At 34.0% G+C, this 13657-nt stretch overlaps 1 long non-coding RNA gene across 2 annotated transcripts; it reads right to left on the bottom strand.

Annotated features, from left to right (window-relative positions):
- Window positions 1–346: 346 nt before the first annotated feature.
- On the bottom strand, window positions 347–10981 carry LOC308188212. 2 transcript variants are annotated; one of them, XR_013945257.1, is made up of 4 exons: window positions 10372–10981; window positions 7378–7484; window positions 3099–3257; window positions 347–2890 (listed from the first exon to the last, which is right to left on the bottom strand). It is a non-coding gene; the product is annotated as an uncharacterized lncRNA (long non-coding RNA). The 2 variants fall into 2 exon arrangements; XR_013945256.1 differs by having other exon boundaries at window positions 347–3257.
- Window positions 10982–13657: the final 2676 nt, after the last annotated feature.

The raw sequence follows: 13657 nt of genomic DNA, 5'->3' as shown, positions 1-13657 counted from the left end.
TATATGCTGAAAGATGTCAGAATATATACAGAGAGAATAATTATTCCTTGGAAGAAATTGAGTTAAATATTAATGTTTTTATTAATGATATTAGGGATGACTCTTTTACAGTTTTACTTCCTTGCAAAGCCTTCCTGGCACAGAGGAAAAATGTGGTCATAATATTCACAGTAATGCAATTAATTGTCAGCAATTACAAATCAAGTGGGAATACAAATTCTCTCTCTCTCTCTCTCTCTCTCTCTCTCTCTCTGTCTCTCTCTCTCTCTCTCCAGTAGACTTTGTAACCATTTTCTTATACAAATGAAATAATGCAGTCTAGAAAGCTGCTATCCTATGTTCTGTTTGGATTTAGAAGAATGACAGCTAATCAGCATTTAATAGCTATTTTGTCAGAGGTGTAATTTTGTTTAATTGTGACTATTCACTTTATGATAATTCATCATACCAAAGTCAATTTAATTACTTATTAACTTTGACTTATCAAGTCCTTCATATAACAAAACTACTGTTTGGAAAGTTGAGTCAATTATGGTTGAGTCACTTGTTAATTAAGACACTTCACAGTGTGTCATATAGAAAGCTAAAGTGAGCAACTAATTTCAGTAAAGATCAGATATGGGGAGGAAACCAAGGACTGGGGAAAAAAAGAAAAAAGAAAAAAAAAGAAAAACAACCTTCTCATAATTATTTAAGGGCATAGTAAACAAAGAGCTTTTTCTATGGGGAAGTTACACAGGGAAATGAGCTGAATTTAAGACTCTGATATGCTGTGACCTGGAAGGGAAAGAGAAAATCAAGTTTAGGGAGGGTTGTTTCTGGCTTTGAATGGTTAGGTGTATTGCTTGTGACAAATAACTAAAGCCGCACAAATAAATGTGCAAACATTTAACAGTATGGCTAAACCTCTTCTTCAAATCTGCATAACTGTGTTTAGAAAACAAAATATTCAGTGTGCTCTACAATCTTTTTCTTATATGTATGTTTTCCAGAATTTGCAACAGAAAGCAATTATGAAATTAATTGTTTTGTGAAGGTACTGAGCTGAATGCGGATCTAAGCCTACATCTCATGTAGTCCAAAATTTAGTTATCATCACAATGTTGTTCTATTTAAAATCAGTTTTGGAATTAATCTACAGTGGATTTCATTAAATGTTATATGAACTGCCAATTAATTGCTATGTGAACTGGCAATCAACGGTTCTGTCTTTCCCCTCCCTCTCCTGAGAAGACAATCTGCACATCTTTCAAGTTGCATCTTTTGTAGCAGTTCTATCCTTTTTTCTTCACAGAAAAAAATATAGTTCTGTGTTGCTGGCTGAGGTACTGTGTCTCCTGTGACTTAAGCATTTCTTGTTTATTATTAATTCTGCTTAGCCTAGATATTCCTAGCTCTAGATCCTGCAAAACTATTGCAGAGGGTGCAGGTAGTTTGGGAATGTTGTTAAAACATATCTTCTTGTCCACAGTCTGGTGGATAGAAGGTTCCTAATTCTGAGCAAAAACCTTCCCTAAAATAATCTTACCTATCTCAATGGTGTGGGCATGTAACTAGCATTATTAGGAATGACCAAATTTCATGCCTCATCCCGTATTAACCTTTGTGAATCTTTGAAAGTATTCACATCAATGCCATTGGTTCACTTTCCAGTAAGGTCATTAGTTCCTGGGGAGTTTGGAGAGAATGCTGAAGGTAGAAAAAAGATTTAAAGAAAGGAACTAATGAATACAAAGTGGGGAGTAGACCAAGCAGTTGAGAATGGAAAATAAGAGTCAAAATAGAAAAAAAAATATATATATATATGTATATGTATTCTAATACACACAAATGCTTTCTTCAGTTCTAGATCTAGTATTATCACAGTTATAGAAGTTGTTATTTCTTCAGTTAGAAATAGGATGAATATAATTATACCAACTTTTAAAGGGGACAATATAAACTGGGAAGAGTGGTTAGAACTTCTGAAAATAGTTTTGGGAGGCATTTTTACTATTGTCCTAACATAATAAATATAGATTGTGATCTTGCAACTCTGCTAAATCTGCAATCTAGTCATTGAACCATGTTGTGTTTGTTTGTTTGTTTTTCTCATGTGTCTTTATCTTTTAAAACAATTTATATATATTACACTGTTTCTTAGAATAGTTTTGATTCAGCATAATTTTTTATCTGGTCCTGAATCAAATATGTTTCTTGATGTCAGGTGTCTGTCTGTTCCCTGATCTGTTTTACCAAACACCAGTATTTGGATTAGCATAACTAAAAAGGGTGACGTTTGCAGGGAAGGAAGATAGGAAAGTAACAATTGTGCTCAGCAGTTGTTTAGACTAATACTGATGCTGAAAGAAATGAATGTGAAATACTATTTCTGGGATACTTGAATTTGATTCCCTGTTCTTTAAACTGTTCAGAATTCCTTTTCATCTATTTGGTAAATTACTTAGACTTGGACTGACAGTTATTTCAGCACCTAATTGCCATGGATTTTAATGGAAGTTAGAAGACAAAATACTCATATGACTCTGGACTTAGACTCTTTGGTATCCATAAATCCTTACAAAATAAAGAGGAATTAAATAAAAATTAATAAAAAATATTATTTTTCATTAAAAAACACACAAAAATTATTTTCAATAAAAAATATGAAGGGCTTGGATGTTATGTCAGTGGAACAGTGTCAGATAAAAGATCTCTTTTCCATGTAACTACATATGTACTCACTTGAACATAAATAGGACAATTTCTATCTCCTCTGAGGCAATATGGCAAATCAGGATATGATTTCTTTGGCAAAGGAAATTTCACTGCATAAAATTTGATTTGTCTCTTTTCATTTGGAATAAAATGCTTCCTAATAAAGAATGCAGATGGATCATTTCCCAAGTTCCTTTAAAAAAAAAAAAAAGAGAGAGAGATTAAATGAACCAGCAAGCAAGACTTTTGAATGATGCTTTCTTATAAGAGCGTTGAAGGCCAATGAAATATGTAAAAATTCCTCTAACATGTTCATGCTTTTCATTCCCTTTCCCCAGAATAGTATCAGATATTAATAAATTTTCCTGTGTGAAGTTTATTGTCTGAGACCTGCTTCTCACCTTAGGAAAAAAAAAAACAAAACACTCCTCCCTGGCCTTCCTCCCCAGTAAGCAGAAGTTTCCATTTCCCTCTTTGTCAAGGCACGCCTTTTGAAATAATAAGTGGAAGTCACATTTCTTCAGTATTGCTTTCGTCACAACAAAAAGGTCTACAGAAGCCTGGGAAAATAAAAGTGAGCAAGTAGCAATGTGTGCTAAAGTTCAAAGGGTGGGTTTCACTTACTGTGGTATTTTTCACTTTAGCTATCCAAAATATTGATTGTTGATCAAATTAGTTGAGTGAGTGATCAAAGCATTCATTTTCTGTAAGCCAGCTTCAGTTAATATTAAGTATGTGAAAATGGGGAAAAAGTGAACAGAATCACAGGGGGCAGATAATTTGAATTATTAAATGGGGATTTGAAGGAATGGTAGGCTGTCTTTTGACTGTGGGATTGCTTTATAAAACACAACTTGAAAGCATATTTCCAAGTACTGGAAATTGTAGCATAGCCTACAATCAGTAGCTTTTTGGTAAAGTAAAACCACCTTTTATGAGGATAATAGCAAAACTTTGATGTTTGAATAAGATCACACTTGGTTTTCTCTTGCTAATTAGAAACTATTCTCTCATAGTATGTATGTAACAACAGTTTTTGGTCAGTATTCGAAATATTTTGCATGATGTAAATTAATTATTTGATGTGTAAGTTCTGAGCAAGCTACTTTTAATCCCAGTTGTGGATGTATTCACTCCATCTGCCCAATTCCTGATAATCATTCACACTCAAATCTTTGAGGATTTATCATAGTTTCCACTTGAAAATGCAAGTACTTTCATAATATATGTTGATGTGAGGGAGAACATGTTAAAGAAGCTAAGAGTATTAACTTTCTTATAGAAGATTTGGCTGTTGCAAGAATTAGGTATATTTTATGTGAAAATACTGGTGAACTGTACAGAACAAGAATTAGGTGTAAAGAACTAAATATATACTACAAAGTGCACATCCAGAATTTCTTTAAATCTCTATCAGAATATCTTTTTTTTTCTTTAAAATGTAGACATTTTAATATTGATGATGTTATAAATATTGGATTTAGTAATGTTCTCACTCTCATTGAGACTGGGCTATAGTTCTAAAAAGAGACTTGCTTAAAAGTGAAGACAAATATATATCCCCATTTATCGTGACTTTTTAAAGAAACTCTTACATTAATCTTACATAAAATCATACATAATCTTACATAAAATATGTTCATGTCATGCTTTCACTTTGTAAGCATGAATAAAGCAGGTGTTTGGATAGAAATTCTAGTTAAAACATTCTTACACTGTTTCCAATCCCTCCCAACTGTGCAGGTATTTCAGGAAAAAGGGGAAGAAAAAAAAGGGGGGATTAGTTACATCAATATTTTTTGTTCCCCTTACTTCCCACTATATGTTTAACATATTGCAAGTGTTAAATATAGGGGAAATAATTTTTGGAAGAAAAATCCTATTCAAGAAAGGTAACAAAGGGGTTTGTTTCTTAACAATAGGAAGGGTACAATATCTTACTTTCAGAAATAACGTCTCTATTGTTCAGCTCAAATCACAATTGTTTTTACTATTTTACTATCAAAATATGATGACTATCTTTTAAAACTTTAGACAACTAAACATTGTATTGACATTCTCTTCAGTACATTTGTGATAACTCCATGATCTGAAGAAAACCCAGCAAAATATTTTAACAGCAACTCCTATGAGTTTCATGTAATTTAACTTTTTTCCATCTTCAGGATGAGTATAAGAGAGGCTAATGATAAATCCCATATGGGAATAAGTGGAGTCCCCTTTGTTCACATGAAAATACACAATACACCCGTGTATGTGTTATATTGGATAGCTAGCATTTGACTATTTTATCACGCAAAAAGCTCTGCATTGATCAGTTTGAATGTATTTTTCCATTACAGCGGATGAGTCCCACTGAGTAACAAAGATGAACATTTAGAATTTAATCAAAAACATGAAGAGACAATATTTTCCCAGTAAACTGACTTTGCTGAGGCAGAAAAGTTATGCTCTCTATATCTACTGTCAATTATAGTCCTAACTAATTCACAAAATAATCAAAGATATATGGTCAGATGTTAAGGATGGTGTATGTTCATGTGCCTGATAAAATATATTTTCTGTGTATTTTAGTATTTTAAACTCTATTAACTCTACTTGTGATTTCATGATTTAAATTATTTTTCCCCCACTAGTCCTATGTTGAAAACAGTGATATTGGAAAGCACAGAGTTTCTTTATGTGTTTCAGAAGGGTGTGAGGAACAATAACAACTAATACTTCCTGGGATGGGAAAACTCCTCTCTTCCCTAGTGAGCAAGGAAGTCTATCCACACCCAGTATTTTCCAGAGGCCATTCACCACCAGAGGAGAGTAAGAGAAGGCAGGGAAAACTGAATTCAATATAGTGTAGGGATAAGATAAAGGCTGATAAAACAGATGAGGTAATGTTTCTAAAGGTACATTTCTAACTTGTTAGAAACTGTTTTTAAATGTATATTCACTGGTGATACCTTTTCAAGACCTTGTCTAGACATAGCATTATATGAGTAAGAATTCAAAATAAATTTTCCCTTAATATGTCTTGACAATAAAATGTAAATGTGAAAATTTGGAAGCAGAAGAAAATTGGGAAGAAGGGATGGTATACTTCTGCAAGGGTATACTTCTGCAAATTGCAGAAGCTAGTCCTCTGTTCTACTGAAGCACTTACAATGTCATAGTCTTATTCAAAACCTTAAAAAAACAGCCGCTCACTCCCAAACTATGTTATATCAATAGTCATGAGATGCAATCAGGTTCATGATATCAATTTTTTACCTTAAGATTCTTACCCCACAAACATTTTAGTGATGTACTCTAAGAATATGTTTATTCATAGGCTGCTTAAACTAGCTTTGAACTGGTTAACTCAGATATCATTGAATCAGATTTTCTAAACAAATATGTTACCTGAGAGACTTGAAGTTCTTAGTATTCTGAAGATTTTACTCTTTCTTTTCAATGAGTAGGCAAACAAAAGTCAGGCTGACTACAAAGCACATATTATCTTGACTGATGAAGTCAAGGTCTTCCTAAGAAACAGACCAAGCTGTTTTGTCTGCTAGATACAGATTCAATACGGGAGCTGCAATGGAAAATAGACTAACAGAAAGCTAATGGACTGGGCATCAAGGAAGATGATCAGGTTCTAAAAAAAAGCTTATATTTTCCCAGGAATGCGAATTACCCAAGCAAGCCTTAACACTATTCAGCAAACAGTGTATACAATTGGTAAATCTAACCTGGAATCTGTTCTTAAGGCAATAGCTGCATGTCAATATAAACACATCAAGAGACACCAATCAAGAATTGTGGGTTTGCTAATTGTGGACATCTGTTTTGAATGTTTGTCACTGACGTGATCACACATGAAACACATGGAAACACAAAAATTTTTCCACAGATGGGAGCATTGTGAAAGCTCTCTGGATAGCCTCCTTTTAACTTGCTAATGGCTCAAATTTGGTTTTGTTTCAGTTGGCACAGTGAAACCATAAAACATTTTTAACCTTCTGTTAACCTTCACATTATTTTAGAGAAACAGGTGCATTCAAGTGGTTGATCATCCATAGAATAATTCTTCAAACAGTCATAAAGTTTTGAGAAACGTAAAAATAAGGAATTCTAAACAAAAGTGAAATACTTTCTCCTGAACACCTGTCTATTCAACTGAGGAGTCACAGGAAAAAATAAATAAATCAAGAAATGTTAGCAATTGCCAAAACTTAAAGCATTATTTATTATTCCAAAAGCTAAGATACTTCCCCTGATGTTAAATGTAAGGTATATATACACATCTTTCCTAGGTTTGAGGCCTAAGGAAGTAGTGGGAGCCCTACCCTTTGGACTATTTCTTCAATTACATTTTTCAGTAGAAATACAAATTCCAAAGTGGGTTGTTTTGTTTGTTTGTTTCGATTTTATTTTTATTTTTTTCTCTTCATCCCAAAGAAGTGAAGTCAACTTTTATTTTAGTCAAAATGAGTGCAACTATCTAATGCAGACTGGACAAGGGATATACAGACACGATACTTAAATATATCAAGGGTTTTTTCATGCATGTTTTTGTTGTTGTTGTGGTTGTTTTTTAAATATAATTTAACAAGATTTTTTTTTTGGACAAATTTGCAGCAAATACAATGAAGACTAAGGAAAAGGAAAAAAAAAAAGTTAATGATTTAAAGAATTTCAACTCACCTATATGTTACTAGGAGGTAACTCATTCTGGAGAACAGACGTTAGCGTGTGAATACTTCCCCCTGGAATATCATTCCTGCTACTAGCAGTCATCAGTGAAACTTCTGCTGTTGAGGGTGATGAAAGAAGGCAGACTAACATTTCCACTAACTGAATATAGTCCATTATGTTATTTGATATTGAGGTATGTATGTAAGAGTTTTAGTGTCTTTGTATGCTAAACTAATTTAACTGCTACTCCTGTCAGCAGTAGCATTTCTTGGACTACTGTACTCTGAAGTATTTTAGCAACTACTATAAACAATAACTTGAAGATCTAATCTCAGCTTTAGCTGGTATTCCATAAAACACTGAACTGTCTAGCACAGTGATAGCAAAGACCTGATCAATAGTTTTTATACTTTGGAGAAAAATGGATATATGTTTTATTAAAATAGGTTTTCTATTTGTTCAGATTTCATGATGTATATACCATTGTCCTTTCTCAGTATAATTTTCCTCCTATGTAGTGGCTGTGTTTGGCTTTTTTTTTTTTCGTCTAGTTTTCAGTCCTTACATTTGAGATTCATTAAGATGTTTAAGGAACTTATGCAAAAAAAGACAGAGTTTACTATTTTTGAGAGGATTTTGAAGTAGTTCCTCAAGTGGATTTTCAGGCACAATGAATAGGTCCTCTGCTTTATTGGTGATTCCCTAAACAGGTCTTCTGATATTCACTTCTTGTAAGTGGGATTATTTTTTTAATTGGATTTTTTATTTGTATATAAATGGATTTTACAGCCTTTTTGACAGAAGGTTACAATACCTAAAGTTAGCAGAGTTGTTTATGAGGATTGCTGGGGTTTATTTCCTTCACTTTTTTTTTTTTCCTTGTCTAGTAAGCTAACACAGAAACGGGAAATGTAAAGTAAGCAGGATTTATTCTTCTTCAATGAGAATTAGAGAACAGTTCACTACTCCATTAAAAACCATGAGGAGCTACATCTGAGAATCTGAATCCTTCAGTTTAAGCAATACATGCCTGTTCAGTTTGGGATTAAATTTTTATATATGAGAGAACCTTCCAGGTACTTCATAAAGTTCATCTTATGGAGCTTTCTAAGCAATATTACTTTACCATATACGGTATGGTAATAACAGTCAGACCAATACAATTTTAATAATTAGTTTTTAGTTTAATAAATAGTTTTTAGTTTTAATAGTCTTGTTTTTAATTTAACTTTCAAATTTGAGTCAGTTACTTTTCACCTCATTAAGAAATATTTTGTTCTGTTATGTTAACAAATGCATAACAAGCAAATCATAAAATAATTGCTTTATAACCACGTTAGAAACATAGCCCATCTTTGGAGGTAGAAGAGAATATTTCAAATCCTACTATTAGTACTTCAGCCATGCTCCACCCGGTCATGTGCTTTCTATGATTTGCAGCAAATTTATCCCAAGCATTTGTATGCACAAAAACTGTACCCACAGCAAAACACAAACATGAGTCTCAAAGGGTGAAGGGCTATGAGCCACAACAGAAATTAGACTGCATTCCTTGCACACAAACTCATTATATCAAATTCTGCTTAAAAAAATATAAGGATTACTACATTACTTGGCACAAGTAGTTTCATGAAAATAAACTACAAAGAATAAAATGAAGTATCTTTTTACTAAGAAACATGTAAAGGTGACTTCAGATAGCACAAGGAAAATAAAAACTTTTTTTTCTTAGATCAGCAGCATATGCATTAGACACTAATGATGTTCACAGAAATGTTCTTAAAGTGTAATTCGTTAGGAAGATGATACTAAAAAATATCTGAAGTTTTAGAATAACAGTCAGTGTTAAAGGTCAAATCAGCCTTCTTGAGAGGATAAGATCATACAATTTATCAAATGATTTACACTAGGTGTTGTGATTTATCATACCTAATTTTTATCTACCTAATTTTACTAGTGATCTGCTTCTTCTGTTAGACTTGACAGCAGCTGTCGATTCTGTGTGTTTTCCTACTGACCTGTGATTTCTTGTTGAAATGAATTTTCAGTTGGTTTTCCTCCTTTCTCACTGCAGTGAAGAGCATAAGGGATGGAGCCATATCTGTGAGGTCTTAGTCTGTTCTTGACTTGCTAAGCTCTTAAAAGCTGCAGAGTACTCTGGAATATATATTTGCCATATATATTTGCTATATGATAACTGAGGCTCAGAAATATAAAATGAGAATCCAGGAACAGTTAGAGCTGGTATTCACATGGTCCTAATAGAAAAGGTTTCTATGTGTAGGGAGAAAATGATAGTCAAATGATGGTCAAATGATTGGTCAAAGCTGACCAGCTGACACCTATTCTGAGCTTGCCAGAAAATATATATAGCTTGCCAGAAAAAGTAAAATTCCAGTGAAGCGCAGAAACATTCTAGCGTTCCCAGTTGGACGGTTCCTTGAGGTCAATGTGTCTGGTGAATTTGAAAAAAAGCTGGAATTTTAAATAAAGTAAATGTGAATAAGGTAAAATGGTCTACAAAGAGTCTACAAAAGTCCCTGTCCCCTGTGTCCCTGGAGGTAGGGATTTTCTTTAAAACAGACTTTAGAATCACTTCCAGTCCCCAAAGAAGTGCTTTCCATTCCTTCTGTGACTTGGTTATCCACTTCCTCCTCCTTGCTGAGACCTTTCTGTTTGAGCTTAAGGCTCATGGCTCCAAGATATCTCTCGTCTCACATGCCTCTGGAAGCTTCAGATTTCGTAATAGACAATTTAAGTGAGCTCTTTGAAAAAAAAAATATATATATAAATAAATCCATAAAAATCATACTGTCCTCTAATCTATCAGTGACATAAAACATACATTTTAAACTATAATAAAGCTCTACATAGAGAGTTAAATGCATGTTACATACATTTTAAACTTTTCAGATGCCACAACAATGGGTGACTGTTTAGCAGCCTCTCAGGGTGGTCAGAAGATGGCTATTCTTCTCTAATGTAGAGCCTCTTAATGCTTACCTTCATTGCAGAAGATTGAAAGTAGTATTTTTAGATTTGTATGGTTGTCAAAAATTTAGCAGATCCTGTAGATTTAAAATGATTTTCTCAACTGCCACTGATGTTAAGAGATACTTTGGAAGCTTTCTGGGATGCTTCAGATTCAAATGCCATATTAAAGAGACTGATATCAACAACCAGTTATTTTCAGGTGTTTCTGTATTAATGACAAATGTGTGCTTCTTCATTTAAAGTGCAAGGTACTACATGAGTATAAGAAACAGTCATGTTGAAGAAGAAACTGTCAGTATGAAGATGAAACAGTCTTCTTCTGGAGAATTTAGTGATCTAGTACAGACTTGAAAAATGATTCAGTGAAAAAACTTACTGACTTCACCATATGTTTGCAGAATTACTAAACAAGCATCACAGACAGCAAAAATAAATAAATAAATAAACATACCTATTTTTGAGAGAGAAACTGAAATTCTCTGATTACCTTCTGAGGAAGTCTATCTTCTTCTGCAAGAAGGCTGACAGAAGACAGAAGACATTGAATCAGTATCTTCAAAGCTTATTCCGGTACATGAACTATAAATCTATTTTTCTTACATCTTCGTACTTAATGCAATTCAGAGATGTCTGCACTTTATTTAGTAATCTAATGACTAATCAATAGAAATGACTATTCTTTTCCTCTTGTAGAAGGCGTCCAGTTTACATTACTGTTACTATGTAGTTTATTTATCTCTATTTCTGTTGCATGAATTTGTGTCTTACAGGCTACTTAGTACTTGTACTTGGATGGCAGAAGAATGGCTATTTAATCTTTCTTATCCTCTCCTGTACTCTGAACACTTCCAAAAATAATTATTATAATAATAATAAAAATTATGTTGTGATTTTGTCCATGCAAATAAGATGTAATTTGTTTCTCAGTGCAGAAACCATGCTGTGCCTTGGTGTGGAAAGGGAAGTAACGAGTTGCTTTAGAAAAACTTAAAACAGTAAGATTTCACTATACATAGAGTTAGGAAGCTGGAGGAATAAGATTCTTGTTGTAAGGTTATTTAAAATAAATAAATAAATAAACAAAATGTAGAGAGCTCGTTTTCTTTTAATTGATTTATTCTTTCTAATTTTTTCTTTTATTTATTGTTGCCAAGTCTTTCCCTAGTTTAGATCAACTGAAACACACAGAAGCACTCAAAATGCATTCAGTTCATATTGCTTCACCACTGCTTGAATGAATTATGAATTATACTACTTGCAGAATGACTAGAAGTTAGGAATGAAAAGAATGGAAATCTGGAACCAGAACTACACAATCTGTTCGTTTGTTCCTAAGGAGATCTTTTGTTTGTCATGATACATTGTACTTCTTTAATATGTTTGAAAGTTGTAACTTAGAAACAAGAAGTAAAGATTCCTTCCCTTATACTTTATATATAAAGGCTTTAAGTGGTCTCAAATAACAAAATGTTACTTTATTTCTGTAAACTTCTGAGAATTTTCTTTTTAATATTTAAAATGTATAATACCACTAATTAAAATACCATAGAATAGGGTGAGATGCTTTCGGAAAGTCTACAACACATTATACAGTAACAGGAATCTAAAAAGGACCTCAGTATACTTTATTTGAGGAAGTGATACTTCAGAAATTGTCACCACATAACGGACAACACAGTGGCATAAAAATGTTACATCATTAGAAATTGATTGCTTTTAGTCATTCTTTTTACAGTTTTCTATTGTGAAGTCAGACTTTCTTCACTTGACTGTGGTTGCTTCCTTCCATCTTCAAATACATACATATATATATGCATATATATATATATGTTCTCTTTTCTCTTTAGAGAAATTACAGAGAATATAATCACTTTTAAGGTCATGTTTCTCTCCAGCTGATGCATCACTATCCTCTTGAAAGCTTTTACTAACCTCTTGATGAGAAGCAACTGAAACTACTACCTCATCAGTGCAGTACAATGAAGGGTAACTCCAGCATTCAGCGCTCAGTCTGGTGAATTCAAAACACAGATTTATTATACAAATTTTTGGCATCAATTAAAAGAAAATAGTCATCTGTAAATGAATGCTTGTTTGTTGACATCTTTTTTTCTAGAGCTTAGCAGTAAAACCTGATGTCAGATTATTTCTCTTCAGAATATTAGTACTTGTTAGAAAGTTTGTTTGAAAGATTTGTGGCCAAGAAGGCCAACAGCATCCTGGCTTGTATAAGAAACAGTGTGGCCAGCAGGGCTAGGGAAGTGATTTTTCCCCTGTACTCATCTCTGGTGAGGACGCACCTCGAGTACTGTGTTCAGTTTTGGGCCCCTCGCTACAAGAAGGACATGGAGGTGCTCGAGCGAGTCCAGAGAAGGGCAACGAAGCTGGTGAGGGGTCTGGAGAACAAGTCTTATGAGGAGCGGCTGAGGGAGCTGGGGTTGTTCAGCCTGGAGAAGAGGAGGCTCAGGGGCGACCTTATCGCATTCTACAGGTACCTTAAAGGAGGCTGTAGAGAGGTGGGGGTTGGTCTATCCTCCCACGTGCCTGGTGACAGGACGAGGGGGAATGGGCTAAAGTTGTGTCAGGGGAGGTTTAGGTTGGATATTAGGAAGAACTTCTTTACTGAAAGGGTTTTTAGGCATTGGAATGGGCTGCCCAGGGAAGTGGTTGGGTCACCATCCCTGGAGGTCTTTAAAAGACGTTTAGATGTAGAGCTTAGTGATATAGTTTAGTGGAGGACTTGTTAGTGTTAGGTCAGAGGTTGGACTCGGTGATCTTGGAGGTCTCTTCCAACCTAGGTGATTCTGTGATTCTATGATTTGCAGTGTCTTCCTGCACTGGGAAACCCAAAACATGGTCTCACAAAAGCTGAATAGAGAAGAAGAATCAACTTCCTTTGAAGTTATTGTTGTATCCCAGTAGCTGTGCACTTTTAAAGTAACCAACCATGTATTTGGCCTTCTTCACAAGAACACACTTCTGACTTTTGCACACTATTAGAACTCCCAGATTCTCTTCTGCAAAGTTGCTTTCTATCTAGTCTGCTCTAATCTTTCTATCTATTTTGCAACTGAAGAGTTGCAGGGAGTTCTGAAAAGAAAGAAAAACTGCACTGTCAACAGTTGTTACCTGTTTTGTAATATGAGAAGAAGCAAATATTGGTTTAATCAGCTTAATCAGTCCTGGACTACTGCAGTTAAGCAATCTAAAGCTTTATCCATGAATGTGACAAATAATGTGATTATATTACCTCCTTTGTCTGCTGGAGAAATTCATTGTCTTTCTCAAGATTGAT

The sequence above is a fragment of the Anser brachyrhynchus genome (genome assembly GCF_964034855.1).
Source record: "Anser brachyrhynchus genome assembly, chromosome: 1".
NCBI lineage: Eukaryota > Metazoa > Chordata > Aves > Anseriformes > Anatidae > Anser > Anser brachyrhynchus.
The sequence above is the reverse complement of the archived record's forward strand: the minus strand, read 5'-3'. Positions and strand labels throughout refer to the sequence as shown.